General features: G+C 36.9%; 1 pseudogene; it reads right to left on the minus strand.

Annotated features, from left to right (window-relative positions):
• Positions 1–8,185: 8,185 nt before the first annotated feature.
• LOC110203357 (large ribosomal subunit protein eL20 pseudogene) lies at positions 8,186–8,730 on the minus strand (annotated as a pseudogene).
• Positions 8,731–9,209: the final 479 nt, after the last annotated feature.

Here is a 9,209-nt window from a genome sequence, read left to right on the forward strand (position 1 = left end):
TTTGCAAGGGAAAAAAAAAAGAACCCTATACTTTGAGCATGCATTTCAAATAGTTAATTCAGTATCCACAGTGAAAATTTGTTTGACTCTTATCACAGTCAGAGAATGTATACCTAATCCTGGCCATCCTCCTCATAAATGCATCCTTCCAGAGATCAAGGAGAAGAAGACTAGGAAGTGAATGAACCACTCCTCTTAGAAAGAAAAAAAATCTCTTAACTCAGGCTTAAACAATAGTAGTGCCTATGGGCACTGTTGGATCCTTTTTTGACTGAATGGCATTGGACTGGGTTGGACAGATTAAATAGAGAATGATATTTTTCTTAGTACTTTTTGAAAATCAAAATGATTAATATTGTATTTTCTAAACTGTCCTTTCTGTTTCCACTTTCTCTTTGTTGAATCATCCTTCAAACATTTTCCTTATGCATTCCTGCTTCAGGGGTTCATTATTGCCTGTAGAATAATATACATACCCATAGCTCCATCCTAGTTTTCCAGCCTTGTGTCATATACCTTCCCTTCATGCTCATGATAGTAAAATTGGAAGCTAGTAATTATCTTCCCTCTTCTACTTCCCCACATTAATAAACTATCTCTAGCACCTCCAGCCCAGGAATGTGTTCCCTCACTAAATGTCTTCTACATTTGAGGCCAAGATTAGTTGCTACCTCCCTGATTAATAATTTAAAAAAATTATTAAATTCCTACTTTGTGCTAGGCACTATTCTAGTACTAGGAATATAAGTATCATACAATACAAGTACCATAGTAAGACAATAACTTATTCAGATATTCTGTGATGTTGAAATATTATTACAGAATAAGGTAGAATAAAGGAGGCTCAAAAAGATAAACTTGAAGAACTTTGTATTTTATAGATGAGAAAAAAATACGTATCATATATACATATACATGTATATAGCTATCAATTTGTATATATAATACATATATGTGTGAACATCTATACATATGTGTGTGTATATATGTGTATATATACATATATACATATATATACATATATATATATACACATACACACACGTGATTATAAACATACTTCTCTCTTCTTAACAGAGAGGTAGGAACTAAGGGACTACTAAGGCAGAATATTGTCTATACTGCTAAGATGCTATCATTTTTTAGCTGTTTTTCCTTAACTGATTTTCTTTGTATCAAAGGAGAATTCAGTGAGTTGGAGGAGTGGCAGAATTTCCAAAAGTTATTGTGATGTAAAAATAAAAGTCATTAATAAAACATGGAATTAGATCAAATTTATAATTTTGTTGGTTTAAGAAATTCACAATGACCAATCACTCTCTATCCCTAGATATGAACAGCCATCTGTAACTTGTAATCTTAAGGATTCATCTTAGCCTCCAAGAGGTTAAGTAGTTTGTCCAGAATCACACAGCCACTATGTCTCAGAAGTAAGATTTGAACCCAGGTCTTGTTAGCAAAAGCCCAACTTTGGCTTCCTCGCTAGCATTTTTAAAAATATAGTCACAAATAACTAGTTCATAAATGACCTTGATTTCTTCTCTGCCTACTGTCTTAGAGGGGAATGAGGGATTGATGGAACATGTGAGAGATGAGTTAAAAGATCTAAACAAAATATTAGGTGAGAAATGAATCAATTTCCATAATCAGCTTTTAAAAAATCTTAAAGAAATAAGTTTCATGACAGGATCACTAAGCAATATATATACATACATACACATATAAATATACATATATATGTGGGTGTGGGTGTGTGTATGAATGTATATACACATACATGTGTGTATACACATATATGTGAATATATGTGTATATGTGCATGCATATAATATTTTTCCATTTCAAATATCTTTCCAATGTACCATGATTCAAAAGTACTAATATAATTTAAGCAGACTAATTACCCAATAATGAATATTTACATGGCTTCCTCTTTAAAGTGTAAAGCAAAAAAACTTCGAACTTGATGAAAATTAATGACTTCAGTGGTACAAATTAAAAAAAACCACTGCTTACTGAATGGGAAAATGATTAGATGAAACATCATTGAGGCTAACCTCATGTGACATACAAGAAAAAAAGTTTTAAAGTATTTTTTTCAAGTTCTTCTTTGACTCTAAGAAGTAAAACATGGAGCCAAATGTATAGGGAAAGAGTGCTTATGTCAATTTATATGATTTAATCAAACACGTTTCATCAACCAAATCTGGTGAGAATCTCCCAATTCATAAAACACTATAAGAGAAAACTGTGAAGAAGGCTGCACACACATTTCAAAGAGCTGTTGAGATTGCAAATCACTCCTGCCTCACTTTTGTGTTTACCCAGATAATACTTAGCACTTACACAAGGCTTTAGAGCTTCAAAGAGCCTCCAAACTTTAACTAATTAAGCCTTACAATACCCGGTGAGGTAGTGATAAGAAACCCCTTGAAGAGAGCATCTAACTGTATAATTCACACTTGCCTATATAGAAAGCAGTCTAGCTGCCATGTGGTCTTTTTCTCTCTTTATATTTCAATAAACCTGCGGGGAGATGATATCCATATGTGAATATATGATGCATACCAATCTGGAGAGTGAGTGAAATAATATGCACTTTTCTTAGGTTGTGACCAAAAGCTCAGAGAGAAAGATATATTTATTGCTAACACATGAAAAACACCTGGGTCCCTGTGCTACACTTGCTTTTCTCATGCATTTTACATCTTATTCTCAATTTTTCCAGTACAGGACTTTTGAGATTATTGGGCAGAACTAAAAACAAAAAAAAAAACACATAGACACTATTTTTATTTTTTAATTATCATTTATTTGAATTTTTTCTAAATTCATTCTAATTCTCACCAAAACTTATCAATGCCAGTTTGTCAATGAATTCAAATCAAAATCATACCCTGGTTAAATACCCTGGTAGTACCATCTTTAAATGTGCTTTTCACTTCTGTGTCAGGAGTTGTCTCTAGTGGGATACCCTGGTCTCTTTGTAGTTAACTCTCTGTAGCAGACGTGCCATGTCAATCTGTTCATGTGATAAAGGTCAGTTTCTAGTCATTCTGTGCTTTGACTATTAAAACTCTTATTCAAGTGAGGAAAGCTGCACAATCTGGTTTTTTTATTTGGTCATAAGATAGATTTATCCCCTTCATTCCTAGAGAAATCTGATTACCACAAAATTACTATCTCTAAAGAAAAGAAATTTTGAAACATCTCAGGCTACTAGAGTGCGGTGATTGGGGATTTTCTGTGGGTGCCTTAATTTCTATGGCACCAACAGTACTGTTAGTCTGTGTGCTCCCACCTCTCTCTCTCTCTCTCTCTCTCTGTCTCTCTGTCTCTCTGCCTCTCTGTCTCTCTGTCTCTCTCTGTCTCTCTCTCTCTCCCCTCCTCCCTCCCTCCTCTCTCTCTCTCTCTCTCTCTCTCTCTCTCTCTCTCTCTCTCTCTCTCTCTCTCTCTCTTTCTCTCTCTCTCTTCCTTCTCCTCTCCCTTCCTTTCCTCCCCTCTCTTTTCCTCCTATAACTTTAGAATTCACATCTTGGAGGCACTCTCTGCCTCTAGGCCCCTTCCTCTGATTGGATGAGTCCTCTCTAAACCTCCATTTAAGATTGACTCCAAGGCCAGACATCTCTTCTTTACCAGCCAGGATCCATGCCAAATGTCTCTGTAATACACCTGTCCAGGTACCTTATCTCCCCCACTCCCCACATCCCTACTATCCCATTTTAGTAAAGTATGTGTTGTCTTCTCTATTAAGATATAAGCTTCTTGAGGGCAGGGACTATCTTTGTTTATGTTTGTTTGTTTTTATATTTCTAATTCTTAGCACAGTGTCAGGCACATGGTAATTAATGCATATTAACTGACTGACTCTTCATGCATAAAAATTCTCAGTTATGGCTATGCATCTATTTACTACAAATGGCACCATGAAGGAAAAAAAAAAAAAAACAGCGTGAGGAAAAAATGAGCTATTTTTTCTCCATTCACTATTTTTCCCATCTTTCACTGAGTCTATATTCAGCATGCAAGGAATGATCTGTTTTACTCGGGTTCTTAGATTATTTCTTGGGGGGAAGCAGATATGCAATTTTGTTAATGTATTGAATTCTTACCAAGCATATGTCCAACAATGCAGAATGGCACTAACTCTTCAATTTAGAGGTTTTGAAATTTGACCATGGCATTGAGAAGCTAAATGATTTGCCTAGGGTTGATTAGCTATATAACTCAGAAATAGAATCTGAACCCAGTTTTTTCCAACTTTCTGTATCTACTATATCATTTTGGTTTTCATGGCCTGTATTTGGAATTAAGTGTATGAAATGTAAAAACAATACAAAACAAAACGTAATTACCATGCAAATGTAGTAGTAGTAGTAATAGTAGTAGTAGTAGTAGTAATAATAGTAGTAGTAGTAATAGTAGCATAATTAGTAGCAGTCGTGGTGGTGATAGTGGTGGTGGTGATAGTAGTGGTGGTAGTAGTAGTAGTAGTGGTAGTAGTAGTAGTAATGAAACAGAGAATTTATCAGGACCCCTGTCCTGATAAAAAAGCAATTATGGTTGAATTATGGGAGTTATTATTTAATGTAACTCAGCTTCATGTAATAATTTCTAGTTCTAGGAAATTATTTCTTTAGATAGATGTCTATAGTAAGATTGAACAGATGGATAGGGGAAACAATATAATTAATAAAAATTATCTGGTCATTTTGTATTTATAATACATATAAATTTATTTCAAATTTAAATAATAGAAGGAATTACGTCAACAGTTGCATACCAGACACATACTATTACAGATGATAAATAATGGTATCTACTAGGCAGCTGTATGTAATTACAACATAATTTTAGCATTTGTCGACTAGATACATAATAGAATGTTTTAATAGAATATTTCAATTAGTAGAATAAATATATGATGGAATATTTAAATAGACTGTTTCAATGGGTAGAAGAGATGCCTAGTAAAATGTTTAAATAGAATGCTGCAATCAATGAGTAAACTTTTTTTTTTTAACACTAGGTATTCACCAAGCATTGTGCTAGGTACTGGATATATGAAGAAAAAATAGTCCCTGCATTCATTCAGCTTTACATTCAATCAGGAGAGAATATACACAAATACAGATGCACAAGATAATTTGGAGCAGAAGCTGAGCAAGAGGGGTGCAGGATATCATAAAGAAAATGGCGCCTGCGCAGGGCTTTGAAGGAAGCAAGTACTTGTGACGTGCTGCGATGAGGGAGTACATGGAGAGGGGATAGCGTAGGAAGAGACATGGCTGATGGGAGATGGAGTTCCACGTGGGAAGAGCAACAAGAAGGTGAGTTTGGATACATGAAAGAGAGCAATGTCTCCTAAGTCAAAGGTAGGCTGGGTTTGTCCTTGTTGCTGTTTGTCCTGCACTCTAGAAAAGGATCCAGAAAATCATGAAGGTGATGCCTGGACTTGCCCATGACTTGGATTTAAGTGAGGCAGGGTTGTGCAAAGTCATCAGCTTCACTTTCCTCCAGAGCCACTGGAGTCCAGCAGCAAGACAAAAGCCAAGTTGACTGGTGATGGCCCACCCAAGTTGGGTTTAAAGGAAAAATAGAAGAATCTATCTGACAATAGAGAGAGAGGGCTGAGGTGCTCAGTTTTTATTTTGCTTCTTTTTTTCTTCTGCCACAGAGAATGACTTTTGCTCTAGAAGCGACAGAACTAAGAGGGCATTAATACCGAAGATAATTAAGGAGACAGTAGGAGAGTATCCCTTTGTGAATTCATATGAAGCAGATGGATTATATCTTCAAGTTCTCAAAGAACTGGTAAGTGTGATTGCTGAGCTACTGTCAGTTCTATTTGGAAAATCATAGAATATAAGAGAAATGTCATAAAACTGGACAACAGATGTCCCAGTTTTCAAAGAAAAGTGAATATAGTGGAAACTACAGGCAAGGGAGCTTACTTTACATTCTTAAGAAGCTTCTAGTTAAAATCATTAAAGACATGATTGGTGAACATCTAGAAAGAAAACTGTGATTACAAAGCGCTCAGCATGGTTTCATCAAGAACAAGTCATGCCATACTAAGCTCTTTTCCTTTTTTGATAGGAATACTAAACTAGTAGATGAAGGGGATAGTGTGGGCATAATTGACCCACATTTTAATAAAGCTTTCCAGAAAATTGCTCATATTATCTTATGGAGGACATAAGACTTATATTTTGGACCCATTGAGTTTGTGATTCCTATACAACATTCAATTCAAAATATTTAATAGTAGTTGATTTGGGATGGGTAATTAGCAGAGGCTGGGGCAGTGGTGGGGAATCTGTCATTTGACTGAATCCAAACATCACAGAACAAATCCCCTTAATAAAAGGATTTGTTCTGTAAAACTTGGAATCAGTCGAAAGGCCGCACTCAAGGACTTAGAAGGCCACATGTGGCCTCGAAGCCACAGGTTCTCCACCCCTGGGCTAGGGCTTGAAATATAGATCTTGACATCATCTTCATGGAGATAATCATTAAAAACATATGAGCTCACGTATTCAAGACAGAGTGTAGAGACAGATGAAAAAAGGGCCCGGGCCACGGCCTTCATGGGGTCCTTCATGTCCTCCATGAGATAATATGAGCAATTTTCTGGAAAGCTTTGTTAAAATGTAGGTCAATTATGTCCACAGTATCCCCGTATGGCATGACTTGTTCTTGCCGAAACAAACCACGCTGAGCCCTTTGTAATCACAGCTTTTCTTTCTAGATGTTCACCAATCATCTCTTTAATGATCTTAACTAGAAGCTTCTTAAGAATGTAAAGTAAGCTCTCTGGCCTATAGTTTCCACTATTTTCTTCCCTTTTTTTTTTTGAAAACTGGGACATCTGTTGTCCAGTTTTATGGCATTTCTCTTATATTTGATACAGAGTTAGCGAGCAGGAATGGGTGACAACACAGAGGTCAGATAGTTAGAAGTCAGAACAAAAAAAGAGGAAAGGTGCTAACGCATAGGCTAACAATTTCAAATAATACAGAGAGTTAAAGAAGGGGAAAATTTGAAGAATAATGAAGACAAAATCTATCAGTAGTTGAAATCGTCAGTTATTAACTCATATTAAAAAAACAGCAAAATATTTATTAAATACCTGCTTTGAACCAAGTATGTACGTGAAACTTAATCCTAAAACAATTTGAAGCAAGAAAAACATTATGTCATTAATACTTTGCAGTGCAAAGTTAAACGGTTTTACCTCTCTTCCTTCTTCAATGAATTAATGAATGGTGAATGAATGAATGAAAGGTATGAAGCATATATGTGGCAGACAGTTAACTAAATGCCAGGATACATACATTTTGAGAGAGGGAGACAGACAGAGAGATGGAGAAAGGGAGAGAGAGAGACAGAGAGAGATACACAGAGAGAGAGAGAGAGAGAGAGAGAGAGAGAGATGCTCTGTTTTCAAGGACGTTCTAATAAAACAAGACTGCATACAAGGGACCAATGGACAAGTTGGTCTGGGAAGTTGCAGGGATGATGAGTGTAGCGGGTGGACAATAGAATGAGAGATCCTTTCCTGAAGCCAGAGTCATATCTCTCCATCTGAAGAAGAGTCTATGCCAGCTGTGCTCCCCTCCTCTCTAATCCAGCTCAGCTCCTGCTTCCCCAGGCTACTCATTCACATTATCCCCATGTGAGTACCTTTCCTTCTTTCTCATTTTACAGCTTCTTTTTATGTGTTCTCTGTCCCCCTTTAGATGATAAGTTCCTTCAGAACAGCAGCTGTCTTTCTTTTTTGCTTTTATTTGTATTACCAGCCTTGTGCTTTCCATTGAATAAAGTCTAATAAATGCTTTATCATATGCAAATGCTCATCTAATATAATTTACCATTGCTTTGATTACTGGGCCTAAATAGAGAGCCAGAACCTAGAAGAGTTAGGCAGACAGTTGACAAAAGGATGGCTAAGGCATATAACTGGATGGGATGTAAAACATAGTCTAATTTGGTGGAGGGTTCAGTTATGCAGATTTACCAATCAGCACAGCTCAACCTGGCTCTGGGATCAGTGGATTAGCTCTCCCAAGGCGTGTTTTCAAATAGGGGTAGGAGAGTGAAGATGAGAGACAGCTTTTTTTTTTCCAATTGAGAAATTTTTTGAAACAGTTCAAATAAAACAGGTGCCTCCTTGTCTCTGCACTTAAAAGAACATGTTGGGCCTCTTGGTAGTAAAGCATGGTTTGTCTGGAGATGCAGAACTCTGTGGGGCAGGGGGAACTTGATTTTGGAGTCATGAAACTGCTCAACTGCAGGCCAGTGACACTTGCTGGCAGGAATTTCTTCCACTTTCGTGATCTGGATGGAGTGGGCCTAGGCACAGTGACGGGCTCCCATATCTTGGAAGCACTGAGTGACAGCACCAGCAGTGGTCAGGTCCCTGCACTCCCTGTACATGTTGTGGGTTCCACTCCTGGAATCATAGGGCAGCCAGATGCCAAAGTTTTTCACCCTAAGAGGGGCCTTTTCAAAGACCTGTCCACAGTACACAATTTCTCCAGAAGGCTTCTTCATCTTTTTCAGCTGGGAAACAAAGTACCAGAATCGGGACTTTGCTACTACATGATTAGGAGCAAAGATACACATCCGATAAAGAGGAGGCACTGGACTCTTGGGAGTAGGCAGGCAGTGTCCAACTACTTTATATTCTCTCATAGTGCCCAAGGCCTTCATGGTGCTGCTGCCTCACTCCCCACCAACCTGCAAAAAAAAAAAAAGCAATGAGAGACATCTTGATGTCTTTCAAAGCAATATTTATTTTCCCTATCTTTATATATATATATATGTGTGTGTGTGTGTGTGTGTGTGTGTGTGTGTGTGTGTGTGTGTGTATATACATATATATACATATATATGAATATATATGTATATATATGAATACATATATATATATATATATATATGTGTGTATATATTTTCATTCATGTAAGGAAAGAACAATGAGGAAACAGAGATCTTCCAATCTAAGTCTGTTTAACAACATGTGGTCTCAGAGTTACCTGGTTCACTGAGACTTTCAGGGACTTTCCCAGAATCACACAGCTAGTAGCTATCAGAGGGTGAACTTAAACCCAGGTCCTTCTGACTCTGAGGCTGTGTCTATCTACTATGTCTATCTACTATGTCATGCTGCCTTTGCATGAGACTATTTGATCAAAATGGAAGCA

Source organism: Phascolarctos cinereus, unplaced genomic scaffold (assembly GCF_003287225.1).
Source record: "Phascolarctos cinereus isolate Bilbo 61053 unplaced genomic scaffold, phaCin_HiC Scaffold_7;HRSCAF=346, whole genome shotgun sequence".
NCBI classification, from domain to species: domain Eukaryota; kingdom Metazoa; phylum Chordata; class Mammalia; order Diprotodontia; family Phascolarctidae; genus Phascolarctos; species Phascolarctos cinereus.